Genomic DNA, 26,927 nt, shown 5'->3' with positions numbered 1-26,927 from the left:
TACTACTTGTAATTATTGTTTCTACTGAGTAATTCCACTACCACTACCGCTTCCACACCACCACCACCGCCACTACTACTACTACTACTACTACTACTACTACTACTTGTAATTATTGTTTCTACTGAGTAATTCCACTACCACTACCGCTTCCACACCACCACCACCGCCACTACTACTACTACTACTACTACTACTACTACTACTACTACTACTACTACTACTACTACTACTACTACTACTACTACTACTACTACTACTACTACTCCTACTACTACTACTACTACTAATGCTACTACCACTACAACTACTACTACTACTACAACTACTACTACTACTACTACTACTACTACTACTACTACTACTACTACTACTACTACTACTACTACTACTACTACTACTACTACTTCTTCTTCTACTTCTACTACTACTACAACTACTGATTGTAGGACAAACGGCACCCGGACAATCGGCACCCAGTGTATTTTGCATACGCGGAAGTCGGCGCCCTGTAATTTTTCGACCCGGACAATCGAGCCCGATTGAATTTTATACCCGGACAAACGACACCCTATTTAAAGTCCCCGGTCATAGCTATATATGTGGACAGAATCGTAAGAAATTTTGTTTTTATTGAGGATATCATTGAAAATCCGGTTGAATTTTAATTTTAAATCGATTCACGCTTGTAATTGATTAAAACAAGCGACAACGGTTAAACGTTTTCGAATTTGCAAATTCGGAATAAAAATCATATTTATGCGATGTAAGGGAAAACGTTTTTGCGTGAATAAAAACCATTTGAGTCTTTCGACAAAATTATCATTTTAGCGTGTAATTATGTTTTCTTTTGTTTTCGTGTGTGTGTGTGGGGGGGGGGGGGGCTATAAAGCGCTAATCTCCGAATGGAACCACATGTGTCCTTAAAGAATGCTTTGAACTCAGAAAAAGAGCGATTGTTATCTTTTGTTTACATCCTGTATATTAGAACCCCAATAAATGGACCTGTCTGAGCGTCAAAATTATCAAGTATGAAATTTTAATCGCTGTTTATAATAGGACTCCCGTGGCTTACCGACTTACTTAGATGTAATAAGATATCTTAATTGATGATGAAAAAATAAGCATAGGCATATAATTACAATTGTAAAGCTTCATGAGATATAATATAAACAACAAAGAAGGAGACGCTATCAAAAATACTATGGAAAAAAAATTAGACCTATATGAAACGGTTCATTTTCAATTGAAATGATCACTTCGAATATTTTAATTTTGCTGTAATAAAGGCACTCACAGTAAATGTAATCTGAAACATCTACGTATATGCAACTTCTCTACCACTACTGCTACCTCTACAACTATCACGTCCACCACCACCAGGCAGCACCACAACTACTACTAGTACTGCTGCTGCTGCTGTTGTCGTTGCTGCTACTACTACTATATGACGACGAGGGCGACTGCTTTCATACGTATTCAATACAAATCACGCTACCACACTTAATACTTCCTCGTTTATAAGTCAATTCGGTTTTAGTTCGTATGTATGCGTTCAATTGTTTACTCAGAAATTTATTATAAATTAATGATCACTTTATCGTCCAATAAAATGTGTTCTCTTATTAAAACAAGAACTATACTTCTTTTGATTATGGTGATAAAAGTGATTTATTACTATTGTTATTATAGTTTCTACTGAGTAATTCCACAAACACTACCGCTTCCACCACCACCGCCACTACTACTACTTCTACTACTACTACTACTACTACTACTACTATTACTACTACTACTACTACTACTACTACTACTACTATTACTACTACTACTACTACTACTAAATTCACTAAATTTAAAGATTTTAAATTATCTTAATCATTATGATAATATGAACATGCTGTCCCCGACAAATCTGTATCACCAGCTTAGATTAGATTATTTTGATATTTGTCATCTTTTCTAAAGTGACTTTTGGAAACAACAATTTAAAGTGAAACAAATATACACAAATGAAATTTGAATGTGATTTTTTAATGTTGATAATTCAAAAGAATATGTTACGGTATTTACTTGAACCCTTATTTCATTAAAAAAAACAACAGACAGCCAACGTTGAGACACATGAAAAAAACTCTTATTGTATAAAATAGTATCAAATATAGCAAAGAATATGAGTTATTGGTTACCATATTAAATGGACTTGGTCGAGTTATTGGGAATAAACCACTTTATTCGCCTGATGATATTTTATGCCAACGACTAAAAAGAGGTGACATTCAAGTTTGAAATTACAGTTTCATAATAATCTAAACCTATTTATATTGTTATTTCACAAACATTCCTCACTTATACTCACAAATAAGAAGAAAACTTGAGTAGTTGACAGCAACCCCATTGCTGCAGTTGAGCTCGATAAGAACAGCTTGGATTAACACATATAATCTGTATTATCGTTAGCGACGTGAATTTCTGTAAATTCTTCTGGTATCACGCTGTGGTGATTTTACATCGACCAATGACAGATTTTGGCGCAAAACGATAAACCAAAAAACAGGGCATATTGCGCTTGTCCTGTTGTTTTGTTCTGAGTTTATTTAAAGGTCCCACGCCCCTTCACGAAGTCATTTTAGCTGGACCTGCCCCTGTGACCTTTCAGGGGAAAAAGATTATTTATGAGCCAAAGTAGGTCAAATTTTTCCCGGTTGCCCGTGTGTTCGCCAAATAATAATAATTATTATATTATTCATTTATTTATTTATTTTTTTTTTTGAATAGATCAGTGCACGTTGGCCAATGAGACCTTAATGTGCCCTGTATCGTGTGCTGATGGTGTGGTGTGGATCATGTGGCGTGTTTTGTATGTGAGTGATGTGTTTGTGATTGTTGCATGGTGTATTCTGGGTCCTGTGTTGTTGATATGTGGATGGATATGTATAGTTTGTGTTATGTGGTGGCTGAGCCTTTGTCTGGAGCGGAAGAGGAGGAGTTTGTCGGGTGTTTTACGCCCGTCGGTCAATCGTGGAAGGCTGTATCTCATCTCAGTTCCCAGGGCGCAGAACACCCCGCCCGCGCCCAAGCGCACCCACGCCGAGCGGGCCCGAGCCCCCCCGGGCCCGCCTACGGCCCCGCCCAGAGCCCCCAGCCGCTGAAGCCTCCCGAGACAAGCACCATCATCCACCCTCTTGCTGCGCGCGACAACAGATCAGTCAAGAACTTGCGCTTGTCCAATAAGGTTCACGCCCATATGTGGCTGACCAATCTTTTCAGCGCATGCTCACTGACTAAATGGCAAAAACACTGCCATGGTTACAGTAATTAACGTAAAACATGTATAAAGGACTTTTGTTTAGTCAATAAAACGATAAAATAATCCGCAATAAACATCAAATCTTTAAATAATAGCGCAAATATATCATTTTTAGTATCAATATTTTTTTTATTCATAAATATATTTTCCTCTTTATAAAAATACAAATAAGTTACTAGCATCAGAGTAAACGTGATCGGAAGACTACATATATATACTGACAGAGACGTAGATAACACGTTATATATCTATCTACGTCTCTGATACTGAAAATCCCACAAAACAAAACACATAAATAAGCCGTTTTTTTCTTACATAAATGATAATTAAACAATAATAACACATTTATTTATTTGATTATAATTATAAGTGGTGTGGATGTTGTTATTGTTCATCAGCGATCGAAAGTGTAAGCTTGAGGTTCATGCAATCAATTATAAAACAAAGCCCTCAAAAGCGGAATACATGACAATTGTTAAATGTTGTTAATTTTCTTCACTCACTCACTCACTCACTCACTCACTCACTCACTCACTCACTCACTCACTCACTCACTCACTCACTCACTCACTCACTCACTCACTCACTCACTCACTCACTCACTCACTCACTCACTCACTCACTCACTCACTCACTCACTCACTCACTCACTCACTCACTCACTCACTCACTCACTCACTCACTCACTCACTCACTCACTCACTCACTCACTCACTCACTCACTCGTTCGTTCGTTCGTTCGTTCGTTCGTTCGTTCGTTCGTTCGTTCGTTCGTTCGTTCGTTCGTTCGTTCGTTTGTTCGTTCGTTCGTTCGTTCGTTTGTTCGTTCGTTTGTTAGTTTATTCGTTCGTTCGTTCGTTCGTTCGTTCGTTCGTTCGTTCGTTCGTTCGTTTGTTCGTTCGTTCGTTTGTTCGTTCGTTTGTTCGTTCGTTTGTTAGTTCGTTCGTTCGTTCGTTCGTTCGTTTGTTCGTTCGTTTGTTAGTTTATTCGTTCGTTCGTTCGTTCGTTCGTTCGTTCGTTCGTTCGTTCGTTCGTTCGTTCGTTCGTTCGTTCGTTCGTTCGTTCGTTCGTTCGTTCGTTCGTTCATTCATTCATTCATTCATTCATTCATTCATTCATTCATTCATTCATTCATTCATTCATTCATTTATTTATTTATTTATTTATTTATTTATGTATTTATGTATTTATGTATTTATTTATTTATCGTGCAAATTTAACTGTCTTTGCGTGTATATTCAAATCTCTTTACTAGAGACAAGGATCGATTGATATTTGTAACAATCAAGCATTTTATGATTAATAAAACTATATATTTAATATGTTTTACGCAAGCATTTTGGATTGCTTGTTTTCATGATGATGTTTTGTGCACTGCTGTAACGTACAATGGTTACACGTAATAGCCAATTATATATTTGCCGCTAATCGTTAAAGGGGCCTTTTCACAGATTTTGGCATTTTTTAACTTATTAATTAAATGCTTTATATTGATAAATGTAAACATTGGATCGTAAAAGCTCCAGTAAAAAATCAAGAATAAAATTAAAAAAAGGAAAAGAACATTGCCCGGAGCAGGTTTCGAACCAGTGACCCCTGGAGTCCTGCCAGAATCCTGAAGTAAAAACGCTTTAGCCTACTGAGCTATTCCGCCAAATACACATACTTGACGTATTTTATACCTTATATAAGCAATCTTCGTAGTTGCACACAATTTAACGACAAAAACAGAACTCTCCAAATTATTCAATCGTGGTTACACATGCCCAATTAATTTCCTTCTTTGTTATATATAGAATTCGCAATCTTTGATCTCAAATTTCACCATGACCGAGCGATAAGCCAATATATAACTATACATGACTGGAAAGGTGGTTTCATAAGCTTACAAAAAAACTGCATTTGAAAAAATTCTATACGGTGTAACTCAAAATAATTACCTTAGAACATATGAACCGGTTTTGACAGCTACCGGCACTGCCATTTGAAGGCAAAAACCATGCCCTACTATTGAGGCTGGCAACCACTAACATGCAAAGAAATGCACAAATCAGGCCTTTTGCCCTGTGACTTACACATGTACCTTTAAACTGACACCTAAACTCTTCATTTCAGATACATTTTTAAAATCTTATGCACCAGGACCTGCATCATATGTACTTAGTAGCAAACCGACTGCATGTAACCCCCCAAATTCCACTTCCATTTAGGATAATGTAACCTCGTTTCGCGTTGCAACGCTTTATAAATTTTAGGTTTTAAAATCGTCAAAAGATGCATATAATGGCTATATTAGAGCATGGTAAATGTTCAGTATTACTGTTTCCTCACTTATATCATAACTAAAACGAAAATTTGCGAATCTGAAACAACTTTTTTCAATTTTGTCAATTTACCAAAGCGTGAAAAGATCCCTTTAAATACATTAATTGTGTAGCAGTTAAATTCAACAACATTTTATTAATAATTATTAGACACTGTATATTATAATAAAACTGGCTTATATATATACACTTAATCTTGCTTATTCATTTCGGACTAATATGTTCTTATTTTAAATATGTGAACATATATTATTTAAACAACTGTTTTCTATTTTGGCTTTAAAGTTTGGCTTAAATGACTGCTCAATATGCCAAGAGATGACATAGGGTTATCATTAATTGTGTTTAATGGCCATATAATCATCTGCCACATGTGGTTTATGCAGGCGCCCCAAGTATAGGTCCCTAATTTTATGACACCATGTTTACTTTGTAGCTGTCTGGACAATAAACGATCATAACATGATAATCGGTTTGAGATGAACGAACATAATTATAATGTGCAATTTAACACCGGGTTAAACATGATGAAACAAACAGTCTCACAATTGGTGTGAACAATTAAATACCAACAACAACCTTTATTAGCATATATGATAACACAAAGCTTTTTTGCAACAAAACAGAAAGTTACGCAGTGTGTATATGTAGTACAGGTCAATTTGTTATCTCCCTTTTCATATAACATACATTTACTTCTTTGTGTGAATTTCGTCCTCTCGCCAGTGTTCGTTCACCCATGAAAGCTCGTGCAATTGTGGTCATGTCCAATCGTTATTTAGAATTGAACTGTTGCAAGATTTTCATTGGTCATTCAAATGTACCTGTTGATTTCATTATGAAATTACTGACCACGCTTGCATTTGCCAAGATCGTCTAGTGGACGCATAGTCCATAGTCGTTGTTTTATTCCAACCTGGTGAGTTAAACAGTTTTCATTTATTGAACATTGTGTATTATTGCATTATGAAATGTGTGTGAATTAGTTTAATTAATGAGAAGTTCATTTAATTCATATTTCGTAGTATCGTTTGTTTTGTTCTGTATGTATAATATTGTCATTGTTTTGTGTAGGTCTTTTCCGTCATGGCTATATTGGTCAGCGTCAATAAATACAATTAAACCTCCACGGCTTTGATTGAATGATGTGCCCTCAATCTCCACACCCACTACATATAATTATATCAATATATTGATTCAATAAGAGAATTAATTATGTTAAAAACAACAACAGTATAACAGCAGTAATCAATATAATTATATCTTCAACTGTAACTCGTGGAAATTGTAGATTTATTTAAATTATACAAACATATTCAATGACAAATATCATTTAACATGGCTATAATCTTGTTATTAATTATAACTGATTGTATTAATACGCATTACATTAGCAGTTAAAATATATAAGCAAGGTTTATAATGTCTTTTTTTATTTACCGACTGCATTAGAATGTCAAATGTATTTAACGTCATCTATGGTTTAAAATGTTCCTTTCTAATTTCTCAATATAGGGGGCAAACAAGAAGAAAGTGGTACTCGTTTTCTATAGGTTGACCGTTGCAAAATTTATATTTTCAAATAAAAACAATAGCTTTTAGCGAGAGAATTTATTTAATGTGTTACATTGTAAGTTTTTAAAGACATATTAAGGTTCAAATCAGAACTATTTGTTGCGTACATAAATTCGATATATATATATATATATATATATATATATATATATATATATATATATATATATATATATATATATATAGTACAGTATAATAACACAAAGCAACACAACCAACCTCTTCGGGTGTGAAAATCAGCACTTCTTTCAAATGAATAATGGCAGGGCAGTCCATTTTTTTGGTTGGCTGCACTGCATGCCTCGTTTTCTTTTTCGTATACGTGTGGGCATCTTTGTTAACTTTCTTTGCCTACAAAATATGATAATGCATTAAGGTAACACTTAACGAGTGCAACGATTTGAGCTTTTTAATAAACATAGCCCACACTTAAGTTCTTCGGACAAATGTTTTTTAAAAAGCACTCCATTACGGGTTTTTAAGCAGAATGATAAGGGAAATCCATGACATGTATTTTGATAAAAAGTCTATTACCCCCACCCCCAAACTCCTTACCTCGGCTTTTTCTAGTTTTTGCTTCTTGTTTTTGTCGGGCCCGTGGTGGCAGCTCAGGAGCTTACGTCCAAGGATCACGTACATGTAAAGGTGCAGCCCATGGACCCAGTTTACCTTTCGAATTGATGGATTAACCGCTGCAAAGTATTACAAAATATATATTTGAGGTACAATTAATTAAAACATAAACATTATTGCAAAAACCTTTCATTAAGGTCTTACTGTGTAACAGAAAAAGTCCGCAAAATATCATCGTATACAGTATAATCCATTGAAACATTTTTAATTATGTAATATATTCTTAATCGGCATTTCCCACTACATATGTCATACCGTGAGAAAACTTTTGAGTTAAATGTGCATTAAACATGCAGAATTTTCGTCATTTTTTAGTAGGAAAGGCCGTTTTTCTATAATATTTAATATATGTCTAAGCTATGTAGAGCATTTAACTTCCTAAAACAAATAAAATTCGATTGCGTTCCATTTATTGCATGCGTTCGTGGACATTAATTTTTCTGCCACACACTTAGCAACAGCAAATCTAACAGATGACTATGATAATTTATCATTAAGTTTTACAAATGTTATGGATTTTTTAACATTGAACATGGCCAATATGTGTGTGTCATTTGCGAAAGCTAAAAAAAATGACAACTAGCTAAATTACACAACTTATGATGCAATGGACTGAAAGAAGATATCTTTAAAAGCGGTACAGTAAACTAATTTATGCTTGTAATATAGAAATAATGAAACTAAAAAAACGTATCAGGAGAGAAACTTCCTTCAGCATGAAATTAATCTCTGTTTGATAATTACGGTATAGTATGGTTTTATACATATATATAGTAGAGAGATTATGGTAATGGTTTAGCGAGGAAAATGCACGGATTTTGTGTTTAGAATTAGCGTGAAAGCGCACGAGTTTTTCGTTTTGGGGTATATATGATTTGCAAATCTATTGAGTCGCCAATCGAGGGTGTATTTGACCGGCAAGAGTTATAAAAAAGAAAAACTAAGGGGTTATAACCCCGCCCGCCCGCCCTTAATGGGCATATGTATGTCTTAATAATTGGTTACATTATTTTTCTGTTTATAATTTTGCAATAATAAAGTCGATATAAAGTTTGTTTTCAGTTCGTTTTTTTCAGTCCATGTGAGACGGGATCTTAACACGAACCGATTCCTTAACCGAGATAGTGGATGGGTGTATTTTCATTTAAGTCTGAAGCAGCTAAGTTTTCTTGATTATTTTGTTTCATCTTTTTTATATTGTGTTTTTAATGTGAATTTTTAAGTTATGTGTTTCATATTTGAGACTCTCACTTCCTGGAGATAGTACATCATGCTTATTTATTGAATCTTGGTATGTTTAAATGTCAGTGTTATCATTTATTGTTTTCTTACGTAATGAACGTTTAATATTAAAAGGTATTCTTATTTTAACAATTACTTTTTTTCATTTTGGTGTGACTGGTTAGATGTTGACGTCGGTTTAATATAGCTGTTGAAAAATTGTCATATGCATATATATTACTCGGAATACTTGTGATTTATCTACGTTCTTTTTAACCAGGCTTTCCGAAGGAAAAAACTGGTTATTAGATTGGGGAATATCGGCGGGCGGGCGGGCGGGCGGGCGGGCTGGCGGGCTGGCGGGCTGGCTGGCTGGCGGGCTGGCGGGCTGGCGGAACAAGCTTGTTAAGTATCATTTTCTGGGTTTTATGGTTTGATTGATATATATATATATATATATATATATATATATATATATATATATATATATATATATATATATATATATATATATATATATATATTACTCGGAATACTTGTGATTTATCTACGTTCTTTTTAAATATTATTTTATGGGTTTTATGGTTTGAGTTATTTGTTTCTTTCTTGTTGATGTCCGGGGTGTGTGCGTGATGCCATTAATTTTTGTTTGTTATGTTAATTGTTATGTTAATTGTGTTAATTCAATGAGATTGATAATGCAGTGTTTTATTTACATGTTTTGCTAAAGATTACTTTTTGTTTTCAGTATAATAATGGCTGCTCATTTGTAGATTTCTCTAAAAATAAAGTCTTCGGGAGGTGATGAAGGCACCTAGACATCGGCCTTGAGCCATGGGTCCTCGTACGTTCCCCTTCCGTTAAAATAAAGAAAAAGGAAAGAAAAGAAAAATGAGCAGTAGGGTTGCGTATCCCGCTCGCGGTTTTAACTGAATCGTTCATTACTACCGATTAATGTATGAGGTGTACGTGAAGTCATGTACAGTTCTATTGATTGGTGGTGGATGAATCTTAGCAGCTTCTTTAAACAAATTAATGTTTCACATTTGTAAATTTATAATATTTAAGCAACTTAACGTGATTGATGGGCGTTGGGGGCGTCCTGTGTACACTTTGGGCATCGGCGTGGATCTGTTTATTCAAACCGTAACTCTTGATTACTTGCCGTCGAATTGCTATGAATAAATTAGCACTTTTCACATGCCACACATGTGCAGGTTATGTATTTATAATGACATGCCCTACATCATTTAAATAGTATCGTTTCAGTTCTTTAGACATCTGAACAAGGATCTTACACCGTTTACAGTCTCTCGAGACTCATCAACTGGGCGGTGACATTAAGGTCGATCTCCGTTGCACATGGAACAAAAACGGGCGTTAGTAGAATTGTTCTTTGCATTGCTGTGTCGAAAGTCCAGTCAAATACAAGCACCCACTCCTATTTGTCTTTGGGTTATTATTTGTATGATAATGATATTGATGTTGATAGGATAATGATGATATGGTTGATAATGATGAGTATTTAACAGTATTTTGAGAATAGAGAATAATAAATTAAGTCATAACTATGAGTAACAGTATTTTAAGAGAAGTGACCAATTGCCATAAGTAGAAAACAGCAAAACACAGAATAGTAAAAAGTTCGTAAAACATGCTCAATGCAAAACGTAAGGTTTTAAATAACAAATAATTACACTTGCCTTTGATTCCACTATTTAAAAAAATTCTGATTGGCAAACGTGTATCATGTGACTGGGCTTTATTTTTCGATGAAGCGAGCTGAACCACGAGGCGCACGAGTTAATCGAGCGTGATACTACTTGGATATTGTTATGCCATGTGCGACATGTACACTGCGGATACTGCGTATAAATTTCTTTTGCCTTTTTATTTAGGTAATTCGCTTCAGACAGAGACTACATCTAACTAGCATTTGCCGTGTTGATTGGCATTCGTTATATAGTACGGAGAGGGTACCAACCCGCTTTACCGTGTTTTTCCGTTTCTTACACATGTCATAAGCACTGATAAGGATAATTATAAAAATGCAACAACAAATCAGAAAATAAACTCAATTTTAAACATTATATAACAGCTAGTACTGCAATTGACTTTTATAATTATGAACAACATGCACAAAAACAACATAATTCCACGAACGTATATTAAACATTTGGCTCTGAAAACATACCCGATTTACCAAAATTTTTCTCAACTTGTCCAATAACAAAACGTGTATTAGTTTCAATTTCATGGCATTTGATAAAATCATTCGCAGCTTCCAAACAGTCGAATAAAAATATTTTGTCTTCGGTCTTATTACGGCCTCGCAGATGAGAAGCCATCTTGACCACAAGTTTCACTATATATTCCAAATTAAACAGTATGTTTTTTTACACATAATTTTAGGTCTTATTCTTATCCAAAATTCAACTGGTGTTAACTAATTGCTGGTCTTATTGCAACTCTTGTTCTCTTATTGCTGGTCTTAATACACTTAATCCTAAAATTCATAAAAACTGAGAATTTCTAAAGTATCTGGTGTCTGTCATATTTCAAAGAGGTACAGAATGGACATGTTTTCTGATTACCATAAAGACAGCGCTTGGAAATGTAAACATCTAACCCCATTTAAACTAATTAATAAAGCCATAACCCAAGTTACTCGCATTTCGCGACAATATATGCTTATTCGAACATGCGGGTAAAATATCGTCAGTTAAACGCCATAATTGAGTGCTCAACAACTTTTTTGGTCAAATTTCACATAGTGTACTGCCAAAAGGGCTCATCAGCAATACACTGCGCTGATAAGCCCTTCACAGTTTTCTCTAATTAACGAGTACATGTATATAAAAACCATTACATGCACATTGTAGTATCAATTTGTTTATTATCACATGAATGAGTTATATATATACACATATATATATATATATATATATTCACCATGCAGCTTTATAGTATTTATTGGATGCAACATCTTTCAACAAAAATATGTGTTTTTGAATAGTTATTTGAGTGGAAATTAAATGGCTATTTTCCTTTTTTGTTTAATTTTGCTGAAATGTGATGATAATGTTTAAAGTAAATAAACTACCTAATTGCTTAACATAATCATAATTAATTTGAATACAATTAAGCATGAACTGAGTTTAGCTTTTGAGCCGTTTTGGCGGAAAAACCCTACTGATTGCTAAGATGACATTCAAATCCTGATTTTACGAAATGATGTTCGATCCATTATTTCCATTTTTGGATAATACGGTCAACAGTAATAGCGTTTCAACCCCTATTTGTTCCATAGTCGTGACTGCGATTAATTAAACTAATACTGTTGATAATGGGCGATTTTCGAGCCACTTTATCCAAACTGAAACTTATTACCAGCCGGTATGAAATTTCAAAATAAATATTATCCAATATCAATGGGCAAGCAATCATACTGGAGCAACATGAGTTTTATCTCTATGTATTGTCGACTGTGTTATCTGTAGCATGTGTCTATTGTTAGATTTTGTTGGGTATCCGTTTTATATTAATTAAAATGTATTCAAATGCCCTTTCTTTTACTGGTTGTGGGCATTTATTCAAGTTGAGTTTGATGAATCCCAGAGTTTGTGAAGTTTTCTTGGTCACGTTATCGATATGAGTGTTGAATTTCAGATTATCACACAGATCGACTCCTAAGTAAGGGTGATGTTAAACATTTTCGAGGGTTTCGTTATTCATAGTATAGTTGTAGTCTTTTCTTAGTGGAGTTGGAGATATTCATGATGGCGCATTTTTTAACATCAAACTCCATCTGCCAAGATTTGCTCCAATCTAGGTTTATATTTTCCATATTGACAATGATTTTCATTTAAACCTGATGAATATTATTTTGTGTATGTTCTTCTTGTGTATAATTTTTTACCCTGTTAATCACTAGTATAAAATATATTAAGGGGCCTTCTCACAGATTTTGGCATGTTTTGAAGTTTGTCATGAAATGCCTTATATTGATAAATGCAAAAATTTGATATAAAATGCTCCAGTAAAAAAATCAAGAATAAAATTTTTAAAAAGAAAAAAAAGGTAACCGTCGGCAGGACTCGAACCACTGACCTCTGGACTCCTGGAGTAAAAATTCTGCGACTTAGACCGCTCGGCCATCCTTCTGAATACACCTCCTGATGTATTTTATACTTAATATAAGCAATTCTTGCAGTTTCACAAAATATAACGGCAACAACAGAACTCTCTAAATTATTAATTCGTTTCGCGTTGCAACGCTTTATAATTTTCGGGTTTTTAAATAGTCAAATGATGCATATAATGGCTATTTTAGAGCATGGTAAATGTTCAGTATTACCGTTTCTTCACAAATATCATAACTAAAACAAAAATTTGCGAATCTGAAACAACTTTTTTCAATTTTGTCAATTTACCCAAACGTGAAAAGGCCCCTTTAATGCTATCTGAGAGGTTTGTAAATAACTTTCAAATAATCAGTAACCGTATATAGTGATCAATATCTTGATTATTAAATAAAGGCTGTTTTTGTTTTTCGTTATTTTATTATTTAAATCTATAGATTTGTATTGCACTTATGGTGTATAGTTAATTTTAAACGTCTAAGTTGAATAACTGTGCTAAATTTCCCTGTACATGATTCTAAGATCTGTTTACATCTTACTTATAGGTCAACCCTCAGCAGATTGAACAGCTGTTTTCAGGCATATATAGGTCATGATCTTACTAATTTTTCCACGCACTTTAACACTCCAGTCCTTGTAAACATTATCTACTATGGTGGAAAGTGTACGCAGTAATTTAAAATTGCTGGTATAGGTAAAAGTGAAGTATTCTAGTACGAATATATTAATTTATTTAAATTGTTGTGTTTAGGGTATACAAAAGAAATTAAATCTCAGGAGCAATTTTTCTCTACAGAGGGAGTATGTAACAGGTATTCACAAACACTTATCCTCTAATCAAATCAAATCAAAATGTATTTATTGTCAGTATGAAATAACATGTATATAACATACGCTATGTATAGCTGTTTACCAAACAAACAAGCAGTAGCAAATTGCAACACATCCATAATACATGGCATACATAAGAAATAGTTATTCTAATAAAGCACAATAAAAACACAATTAAAGCAGTATTCCTATAGGACATTATTCAAAGTTAAGCAGAAATATAATATCAGTACTAAACATTCAAATTTAAGAGCTGTTTGAAAGATTGTTGATGTTGACACATGGAAGGGGCCTAAGGTACCATAGAAAGAAATGGTGTAAAAATACTTACAGAGAAAATAGAACACAATAGTGCCACAAAATAAAAAGGGCTTAAAGGAAATTATCACCTCAAACCAGATTTGAAGGAAAATGATCAGCAAATTTCACACAATATAAGCAACAAAAAACAACACTGATGAATAAAAAAAATGGATCAATAATGTTTTTTAAACAAAAGGTCCCAGAGGGCCTGTGTCGTTCAAACAAATACCATACAATATTCAGATGCAACCTCAATTGCAGGCTCCTTATCTTTGTTGTTTAGGATAATAATAATTTTTATAACATGCATATAAGGAAAACGCCATGGGACCCAGTGTGTAACTAGACACAAACTGAAAATCAAATCTTGGTTGAACCCTCAACAGGGATAGAACCACTGACAACTGGAGTACTGGAGTAAAAGTCTACTGCTTTGACCACTCGGCCATTTGTGCTCATACAATGTGGAAGGTATTTTATACTTTATATAAGCAATTCTCGTAGTTTCACAAAATATAACAACGACAACATAACTTTCCATAGTATTCAATCGTTTCGCGTTGCAACGCTTTATAATTTTATAAACCACTATAGTGGTGGGGGACATAAAAATCTGAAACAATTTTGACAATTTACCAAAACTTGAAAAGGCCCCTTTAATAAAAAGCAAAAAGGTGTGGCTAATTTTCATCCCAGGGACATTATATGATCAATCAAAAGAGGTTGGGCTAATTTTGAACCTTGGGTACTGATAAAATGAATTACTTGTAAAAGGTCCACTAGACATTGTTGTTTGCCAAATATTTATGCTCTATAAATATTTAAGATAAGTAGATTTTATTCAATGCATATAGGAAAGCTTTCAAATGTCATGGTAAACAGACTTAGGCATGAAATCAAAACAACATTCCTGCCAAGTTCATCATGATTGGATCAGCAGAGATGTTGTTATTAGAGTATCAATAGAGCTAGCTAGACTCTAGACATTATCCAGAATGAATCCGAATTTGGTCAGTATCAACAAGGATGGCTAAACGCTTGAAAATGTCCAGATTGGATCCAATTTTGTTAATTTTCAATAGTGCAGGCTAGACTCTTGAAATTGTCCAGAATGGATCCAATTTTTGTAAGTATCAATAGATCTAGCTAGACTCTTGATATTGTCCAGAATGGATCCAATTTCGGAAAGTATCAATAGAGCTGTCTAGACTCTTGAAATTGTCCAGAATGCATCCAATTTTGGTAAGCATTAATAGAGCTGGCTAGACTCTTGAAATGGTCCAGAATGGATCCAATTTTTAATAGTATCAATAGATCTGGCTAGACTCTTGAAATTGTCCAGAATGGATCCAATTTTGGTACGTATCAATAGGGCTGGCTATACTCTTGAAATTGTCCAAAATGGATCCAATTTTGGTAAGTATCAATAGAGCTGGCTAGACTCTTGAAATTGTAAAGAATGAATCGAATTTTGGTTAGTATCAATAGAGCTGGCTAGACTCTTGAAATTGTCCAGAATGGATCCAATTTTGGTAAGTATCAAGAGAGCTGGCTTGACTCTTGAAATTGTCTAGAGTGGATCTTATATCGGTAAGTATCAATTGAGCTGGCTATACTCTTGAAATTGTCCAGAATGGATCCAATTTTGGTAAGTATCAATAGAGCTGGCTAGACTCTTGAATTTGTATAGAAATAGATCAAATTTTGGTAAGTATCAAGAAAGCTGGCTAGTCTCTTGAAGTTGTCAAGAATGGATCCAATTTTGGTATCAATACAGCTGGCTAGACTCTTAAAATTGTCCCGAATGGATCAAATTTTGGTAATTATCAATAGAGCTGGCTAGACTCTTGAAAGTGTCCAGAATTGATCCAATTTTCGTAAGTATCAATAGAGCTGGCTAGACTCTTGAAATTGTCCACAATGGATCCAATTTTAGTAAGTAACAATAGAGCTGGCTTCACTCTTGAAAATGTCCAGAATGGATCAAAATTCGGTCAATTTCAACAGGACTGGATACACTCTTGCAAATGTTCAGAATGGATCGAGTTTTGGTCAGTATCAATAGAGCTGGCTACACACTTGAAATTCTCCAGAATGGATACAATTTTGGTTAGTATCAATAGAGCTGGCTAAACTCTTACAATTTCCAGAATGGATCAAATTTTTAAGTATCAATAGAGCTGGCTATACTCTTGAAGTTGTCCAGAATGGATCCAATTTCGATAAGTATCAATAGAGAATTTTATGGTCATTAGTTATTGTTTCTCTCCTTCACATGCTAATGCTCATGTGCTATTAGCTACAAGCATGTAAATTAATATTGCATGTTTGACTTCTTGTTCTTGATGTTGTTGAGGCATGGTAAAGGTCCTACTTCTTGTATGTTTAAATTTCTATTTGAAGTTTATTTGCTGTTTATTTTCAACTTTCAATCACAATAGTAGATTTTTCTCTTTATCCGTCCATGGTCTGTTGGCGATATTTTATACGCATGTCCACTCTTTGATTTCTACATTCAAGCCTCTGTGTCCACACAAACTTAAAGAAATTGTTCTAATTACTGTCCCCCTGGGCAATATTGGATGTAAACCTTCTGGCATGACCGCCTTGCTCAACAATCTGCAAATTAAAACCAGAAAATCCATTAGTATGAGTAAGTTGCATCACTTTATAAAAAACAAAAACAAAGGGGCTCTTCAACATACATGGTGTCACATGAATAAAATACAATGGAAAGGTCAAATCTGTTCAAACCTGTTCAACATACATGAAAGTGTGGAGCAATTTTGAAGGATATTTTATTTAAACATGATACTGCTTATTAACCTACATTTCTTTGCCTTGTGGTTTCATTGAAAATGTTTTCAATTGTCACTGTTTGTTTATTTTGGTTAAAATCAAAACAATTGGCTGCTAATTAAGATTTCTGAGCACCAACGTTGTTTCAGGTCAGATAATACATGTTTATGATTACAATAACATTTACAGACACCACAGTGGATAACAAGATGATGTTTAAGCTAAATATCTAAGCTATAAGTCGCATTGTTTCAGAGACGATTTTTTGCTGTTATCACTCTGGTTGACTTGCTAACATAACTAATGAATGATATGCAATGCTTTCACTTTGAAAAAAGAACAGTTCAACACCTGAGCACGGAACATTCCATGAAAGTTTTATCATGCATCTCTTAGTGTTTCAGAAGAAAATGACATCAGGTTATTTCAGTTAAAGATGTTAACACACCACAACAGAAAATTACCATTCACAATATCTCATAATGGAGCATCTTATTAACAGTATTTCTTAAACTACTCCAGATGAGGATTAATCTATTTATAAAGAATAATGTACATGTCATTAATTGCAATTAACTTATCTATGCAGTCTCTTGTCTTTTTTTTACTTATTTTCAAATTCATTAATTAATGTTAGATTACCAAAAGTTATAATACATGATAATGCACATGCTGCCTATCACAACAATTCATATATTCGATTATTTTATTAAATTTCAGTACATCTGAGTTCCACTCTGAGTTCCACAGGTGGTTTTAATTTAGTGTTTTTTTTTTATCAGAGTACATGAATCTGCAGTAACAGTATTTTTAACCGAACAGATAAATTCAATACAGGGAAAATACCTGTAGATTGAAGGCTAGTAGACCTACTGCCAATGTATACATTTTGGGCCGAATTAACTATGATACCTTATCTGATAACAGTTCATATTAATCTATTTTTTTTAACTCTAAATTTCCAAATTTTTGGTGTCAACAACACATCTTCCACAACGTCACTGGAATATTGACTGAAAGCGGTCACCAAGATACTGATTTTTTCGTATCACCCTACTGAAGTATGATTTCATTTAAAGCCACACACCTTGAAATGAAATACATGTTAATCAATACATATAGATGCAATTTAAAAGTGTGCAACATTGTCATTAAATCTATAGCCTAGTTAGCAAGTAATTTATTAATTTTCAAACGGTACTGCTTTTAAAACAGAAAGTAGGATTTCTATAGACCAGTTCACGTGTGACGTCACGCGCACCTGCGTGTTTACATCCGGACTACATTGGTAGGATAAAGAAAGACACAATCAAGAAGAAATGGAGCGTGATCGTTTATATTTAAACGATTTTATTTAGATTTTATTTTTGAACATGCCAACAAGTTGTTCTACTTTACTGAATCACAGATTGAAAACAAGCAATAAATAGATCAAATCCAAATATACAACATATACAAATTCACCAAAATGTCTGGGAAAACTAACACGTTGACACATTAAATAAACATTTAATTAAATTAAATGCAATATTTTTCATTTCAATGTTTGCATCAATCTAAAAATCGTGTAAGCCTTTGTATTCTGGTGTTTAAGTTCTGCATAAACCGATTATCGCGTTTTGATCATATATTGTCCAGACCACCATGTCTTCTCTTTCTGGTAGTATTAAGCAGTCATTTGGTTAAATAATTTACCGCCGAAATACTTAACAGTTGCTTAAATTAGATATGTTACATATTGTACAAATTAAAAGTCATGTCCAATATGGATTATCAGAAATTGTAAACCGTAAAGATATTAGCCCGTTTAATTTATACAAAATTAAGTATTCAATAATTATATAATTTACGTAGAAAACATTTAACGTATTTAGCGGGTATCGGTTAATTAAAACCACGTCATTCGGAATGATTCTGTATGATGATTTAATGTTAAGGCAATGCACGAACGACATCATAAAAACAAGAAATTACGTTTGACACCAACGGGGGTAAATAATGTTAAAAAAAAACAAAAAAAAACAATATGTATATAGATATATGTGTGTTAAAATGTTAAATATGTGTCACGCATACGCACTAGTAACGAGTTTTCAATATACATATATTCAATATTCAATTCGCATCATGTAAAGTTGTGTTTTTCAGTTATATGTTAATATTCCTCAAAAGTGTCATTCTCTGTACAAAACCCATCAAAATTAAAATTACATGTAAATACCGTCATGCACTTCGCTTATAATAGGGCTTTGAAGTACATATTTTTCAATGCACCCCTTACACTTTCTATCACTCATTTTTATCACACTAGCGTACTCATGCCATTGATAATTATTATTTTATAATTAGATGTATTATTATTGTAATTTATTGAAGCTTTTATGCAAAAAATAATACGGGTAATTCATAGAGCTGTTTGTTGTGTCAAATTGTCGGTCTTTCAGTCTTCGGACAATCTTTACTTTGATACTAATGACGCGTTGTTTTAAGATGCAAATAAATGTATTAATAAATTCTTTTTGCACTAAATATGATATTTTTTAAATATTATTTAGGTGTTGTTTTTTCGGAGCTTCTTTTCGATTTATTTATTAAACAAGTGTCGTTATCCATATGTTTTGCGCTACTATAACCCATGCTTTTGCCTACCAGTGCATTGCGCATGTGCGAAAATCCGGAATCAAAACAATAACAATGAACTGCTCTATATGTAAATTGTATACGTCCATTTTGACAAATGCGATTATTTTAAAGTTTGTAACCACAAAAAAATATGGATTTCTACCTTGTAACCACCATATATATTCTAATTTGCATAGATAAAATATGTTTCTTATTTATAATTAAATTTACTATGTCAAATAAGTTGTGTGGCTATAAGTAATTAACTGCAGACTCAGTCACTCTGTTTTTGTATATTCACAAATGCCAAAATGGGGGTACGCGTGTGACCGTGCAAAACATAGCTTTACATTTTAACATACAGGCCTTCAGCAAAGAACTTTGACCACAAGGCACCCATGTGCCTTAATCTTTAATTTATTACATTTTATAACCAATTTGTGCTGCTTTGATTCATCAATATTATGTATTTAAAATGACATTAAAACATTTAAATAGAAAGATACACAAAGTCTATGCAATCAGATCATTCATTATCACATGTCAGTACAGACAACTCATCCGTCCTTACATGTATGCAATCCCAAGGCTCTGGGCAGCAAGCACCCTTACACTGTAGCACACCAGTCAGTAAACAAACATGAATAACTACAAGCTCTCAATCTATGAGACACAACAAATTACCAACTCACAAATCACAGTATGTTTAACACTTAAAAATTGTGACTGTAAACTGTCAGTCTGTTAAGAAAAATTTAGCTTTCCAATCTATGCTAGCTACTGTAAAACCTGATGTTGTTCTGGGTAATGAATCATGGCTCAAGCCTAAAATAAAAAATTTAGAAGTGTTTCCATCTGATTACGATGTTTACAGAAATGATCAAAAAGGCAGGACAGGAGGCGGGGTTTTTGTACGGGTTTCAAATAAATTTAGAAGTCATGCTCCTGTGGAATTAAAATCTTCATCTGAAGTTATTTGGGTAAATATAAAGCAAAATGGTAAAAAACACCTGCTGGTCTGCAGTGCATACCGACCTGACAGGGATTTTACATGTATAGACGAGCTGGATTGTACCATCAGTCTGACTGATAAATTAAATAGTTCAACCCTAATTGGGGGCGATTTTAACCTTGGGGAAATCAATTGGAAAAATAAAACTGTAGACTCTAATGCTTCACACCCAGAAGAATGTAACAAAATTTTAAACTTTGCAGATACTCATTCATTAAACCAAAGAGTTGATGGAAGGAAAAAACTGGTTATTAGATTGGCGAATGCGGGCTGGCTGGCTGGCTGGCGGGCTGGCTGGCTGGCGGGCTGGCGGGCTGGCGGAATAAGCTTGTCCGGGCCATAACTATGTCGTTCATTGTCAGATTTTAAAATCATTTGGCGCGAAATAATTACGTCGATATCTCCAAGGTCAAGGTCACACTTTGAGTTCAAAGGTCAAAAATGGCCATAAATGAGCTTGTCCGAGCCATAACTATGTCGTTCATCGTCAGATTTTAAAATCATTTGGCACATTTGTTCACCATCATTGGACGGTGTGTCGCGCGAAATAATTATGTCGATATCTCCAAGGTCAAGGTCACACTTTGAGTTCAAAGGTCAAAAATGGCCCTAAATGAGCTTGTCCTGGCCATAACTATGTCATTCATTGTGAGATTTTAAAATCATTTGGCACATTTGTTCACCATCATGGGACGGTGTGTCCCACGAAAGAATCACGTCAATATCTCCAATGTCAAGGTCGCCACGACTAAAAATAGATTAAAAAAAAACAAACTTACAAAGGGGGTTAATTTTTTTTGGTCATTTCAAAAGTTCAGTTTGAGTTTTCTCCCTTTATCAGATTTTTTTTTCACAATGAAAACCTGGTTTTGTGACAATTTTGTCCCTTGTTTCACTATTTCTTTACTCGCAAAAATTACAAGTGGCTTAAAACTTAACTCGCAATCCGTATTTTTCACTCGCATTTTGCGAGTGTGCGAGTGTTAATTTCGAGCCCTGTATATTGGATTATTAATTAACAGTCGATTAATCCAATTATTAATTGACAATGCAAACTAATTAGCAGGTGTTAACCGCGTTCACAAAGTTGTCATTAATATTCATTTTCGGTTTCGTAACCGTTTTGAAGAATCCGCTATTGTTTTGATTTATTTAATGTTTGGCGTCCTTGGATATTTAACGACATCAAAAACGTTGTCGCTATTACTCATTGTTGCGGTTAACAAAGAATTCCAAACTGCGAAATGATGTTGCATCATGTGCGCCAACTGTGTGTGTGTATTTGAGATTTATTTACAGGTCGTCCAGCGTCTTCACGACTACAGATGTATCGACCTGCTCGGCGAACCGAGCGTTCAGTTGCGAACGTTCGCGACCGTTCCCGAACTATAGCGAACGTTCGCTGTAACTGAACGCACTACTGGTGTGCGCCAACTATCCAACCGGCTCTCATTATATTATTAGCAGACGACAAATGTTGATTCTGATTGGATGAATAAAATACACTGTTACTGTTTAAGACATTACCGCAAGTGATCAGTGACTGATTAGATAATTGATTGCACTTTGTTATCGGATTATAAGCAATACACAGTGTACAAACACATGGTCAGTGTGTTTATTCTACGTATCTCTGTCAATAAACCGGGCTTCCGCTCTTATAGATTTATAGGAGCCCGGCGGGCGTCAGCTGGAAAATTTCAGTAGCCCGATAAAAAATTTCGGTAGCCCCCGGGCTCCGGGCAATGGATTTGTCGGACACTGTACACTGTATTGATAGACATAGGCCAAAGGACAGAATATCCGTCATATTTCAAGTGTGTCTGCCTTTATATTGTCACTTTATTAAATGAGAAGCAAAATCATACATGTATCAACCCGTTTTAGTCAGTAACATTAAAATATTTGGGTGCAGTCATTTGTTTTTTGTAAACCGCGACATGCTGTTTTTCGGTAATTTTCGTAACCATTGGACATTTCACATCACAAGTTTTCGTATAAATGCATATGTTTTCCTTCAAATATTCTACAACTTTCTTGGTGTATGCGAATACGTTAATGATTTAAAGGTAATATTACCTTGATTTTGGTCAGGAAGTCTTTATATAATTGCTTAAAAAGACGCCACAAATTTAGTGCATACAATATTTGAACCCCCATGCAGGCCCTACATATTTCATGTTATTCTTTTTTCGATAGTTCCATAAATTCCTATAACTTCGACCACCCACTTATTTTGGACATTATGCCACATACATGTATCTGATTAATCTGGAGTTATTTCTTTGTATTTAAAAATGCTATCACATCACATTTATTTTTTTGTTAACAAAATATTAATATTATATATAGTTTGGAAAAAAGGCATTTGTTTAAGATTTAGATAAATTTGCTACACATGTAAAATAAAATGCCAATTATTTTTAGAATATTCGCTTTAAATCAGTACGTTTTTATTTATTAGTCTAAAACATTATTAATTTATTGATTTATTAAAAAAATATAACAAACATAAAATGTTTTCCTAAAAAAATAATGACATAACAGATTGATTGGAACATAGGAACTAATCACTGGGTTGCTAGGGTGCCATCCTAGGATTGTCATGTTACTGTTAGAAGTACATGATATGTCAATTACTTTGCCTTTATTTTGTTGTTTAGACATGGAGTGTTTAATGAAATGTTTTACTTTTCTTGAACATGTTTTTATTCAGTATAAAAAGTCAATAAACTCTGCATTGTTGCTGAATATACAATGCACTTGAAAATAGGCTTTATGCTGATTGAAATTTAAAACAAACAAAACAACTTAAGCATCAGTATCTGTTCTTTCTGAGCAAAAGTGGCATTTATTGTTAGTGAAGAAGATACATTTTCAAGAATAAACGTCAGAACTATAAATGTTTTTTAGAATGTGAGCATTTTATCCAGTAATCTCATAGTGTTAGTTTTTGGATAGAAATCCAATAGCATTATTTAAAAGTTTGCAATCCCTTGTTCCGAAATAAAAATCATTAACAAATACACGGAGTAATTCATTTAAACAAACAGAAAATGCATTCTGAAACCTTTAATAGGTGTCCTGCAATCATTTGTAATCAATAACTTATGTTTTAAAAAAATCATTGGTTCATGCTACCAATTGTAAAATATTGCAACCGATCCCTGACTAATGTAAATATGCCATGACGTTGGAATGACATATATCCCGATCAGACTAGAATATTTATTATACCCATTGTCTGTTATAAAAAATAGTTACATAGGTTACAACTCAAATTTCTAACTTTGTTTAAACTTATTATAATTTGTGAATTATCAACTGGTAGGAGAGAAACATACATTTATGTTTGTTCTCCCTTTCTTCTGTTTGAATCACATTCTGAAGAAGTACATGTATTTGAACTTAAGTAAACTACTTTATAATTTAAACAAAGGAAATTAAATCAAATTTTGTCGCAGAATTTTATTTTATTTTTTATACTGTCTTGCTAAACTATTCGACCCTAACATATTGACTGATTATATTCATAAATGTAGCAATATTTGTATGTTTCTTATTGGCTTTTGTGGTCTTGTGCTTCATTTAAATAAAAAAGCCTGTGTGGTAAGAGTGGTACAATTGTGTAGTAAAATATAACACCCTGATGCCTGTGATGTTAATCAAGATTAAAGGTTGAGGTAAATATTACTGTAAAAGGGATTTGCAGGACTGTTATACACTTAGAAGCATGATGATGATCATACATTGTTTAACCCCTTAGAAATGATCTACGTAAATTGATGTGGGGCACTGCATAAAACAACAATCAGTTCTCGTGTTCGCTGCATAATACAATTAAATAAGGTTAACATTGTTCGCCTAATAATACAAATACATGTAAATGAGACCAACGTGTTCACTGCATAAAACAACAATAAGGTCATTGTGTTTGCTGCATAATACAACTAAATCATGGCGATCCATCCCATGACAAAGAAATTAGTTTTTTCAGTAATGTATGGAATTGATTTTGCGTTCATTTGCTGTTCTTGTTGATATCTGAGTTTTTCAAATGGCAGCGTTATATGTTCCCTTTGATATATTGCTCAAGAGCTAGAAGGTTACAACACTGCAGGGCATAGACCTCATTTTTGTAAGTTAATACATGTTAATTATCCAAAAACTACTTCATTACATTTCTTCTGTATTTATTGTTTTTAACAACATACATCTGGAGCAGTTAGGCAAAACTTCTCTCATACAAAATTAATATAAACAATTGTTATGCCCCCCTTCGAAGAAGAGGGGGTATATTGCTTTGCACATGTCGGTCGGTTGGTCGGTCGGTCTGTCAGTCGGTCGGTCCGTCCACCAGGTGGTTTTTGGATGATAACTCAAGAATGCTTAGGCCTAGGATCACGAAACTTCATAGGTACATTGATCATGACTGGCAGATGACCACTATTGATTTTGAGGTCACTAGGTCAAAGGTCAAGGTCACAGTGACCCGAAATAGTAAAATGGTTTCCCGATGATAACTCAAGAAAGCTTATGGCTAGGATCATGAAACTTCATAGGTACATTGATCATGACTCGCAGATGACCCCTATTAATTTTCAGGTCACTAGGTCAAAGGTCAAGGTCACAGTGACAAAAATCGTATTCACACAATGGCTGCCACTACAACGGACAGCCCATATGGGGGGCATGCATGTTTTACAAACAGCCCTTGTTCCCTTAGATATATTTCTCAAGATCTAGAAGGTTACAACATAGCAGGGCATAGACCTCATTTTTGTAAGTTAATACATGTTAATTATCCAAAAACTACTTCATTAAATTTCTAGTGTATTTATTGTTTTTAACAACAAAAACATACATCTGGAGCAGTTAGGCAAAACTTCTCTCATACAAAATTATTATAAACAATTGTTAGGTAATTGTATTAAAATGCGCAGACATGTTATGTTGTAGATAGTTGTATAACCTTAATGTTGCCTTGCTAGGCTTTTCTTGTAAGAATGAATGTGGCTGTCCCACTTGTGTTTTCTGATAATAATTCGCACTGTTTGTATTAACCCTAAGCTACCAATAAAAAGAACAATTTTTAGCAATTATCTGATATGACTGTAAAGTGGTTTACTCTTTATCGTGTTTAATTTGGTTGTAGTTGTATGCATGAACTAGGATGTACATGATTGTAATACTTAGATATCTATTCTCCACAGTCAACATTTAAGCATGCCCTTCCATTTACCAGATCTGCTTGACGCTCCTCACCAGTGGTTATTTCCGTTGATCACAATAATAATAATAAGTGACCGCAAAATGTGTCTAGTACTAAAATTAATATATTTATGAGAAGACCAAAAATATTGTGTATGCCCCTGCATTGACAGATTTGGGAGGTACATATTGATTGACCCATCCTTCCATCTATACACGGTGAACACAAATCTTTCTTACTTGCGTGGATTTTGTACTTGAACACTACCAACACACCCATATCAACCTTACTGCACGTTGCTGTTGACGCTCACCTACTTTTGGTTTAGACTAATGCAGAGTCCAATCTCTTGTAGCCTAAGAGCTTATTCAAGGCTGAGAGCTTGTATAAGCTTTATTGCTGATAAATGTTGTTGTTGTTGTTTATCCCTTTACCACTTAGATAAGTATTTTGACGCATTTTTATTCCCTCAGAAAGTTAAATTTAAATAAAGACCTATCTTACTAGATGCAAGTTTAAAAGGCTTCATTTCCAACCCTTATATACTGATTAGCAGCAAACAGCATTCAACCTGAACAGCCTGCGAGTTACTAACAGGCTGTTCTGGTTTTATGCTGTTTTCACATAGCCATTTTTACATTGCTTTGAGTGGGAAAGAGTTAACTAAAATTGACGCATTCCATCTAACAACATTTTCGCTTTCTACAGAGCTTAAACACTAGGATGGATATTTTCTATGAACACTCTTAATAAACTAAAATCGCCTGCTTCATCTTGACTATGACATTGACCAACTTTGGGACTTAAACTCAGAAGGTCTTAATTTTGGTTACACCAAATTTACCCATCTTTAGTTTCTTCTTGAAATTAACCTCATTTTATACTTAGATTTTTCACTCTGGCCTAGTTCTTGGTTAATTATACCCCACCAAACGAAGTTGAG

Source organism: Dreissena polymorpha, chromosome 8 (genome assembly GCF_020536995.1).
Source record: "Dreissena polymorpha isolate Duluth1 chromosome 8, UMN_Dpol_1.0, whole genome shotgun sequence".
NCBI lineage: Eukaryota > Metazoa > Mollusca > Bivalvia > Myida > Dreissenidae > Dreissena > Dreissena polymorpha.
The sequence above is the reverse complement of the archived record's forward strand: the minus strand, read 5'-3'. Positions refer to the sequence as shown.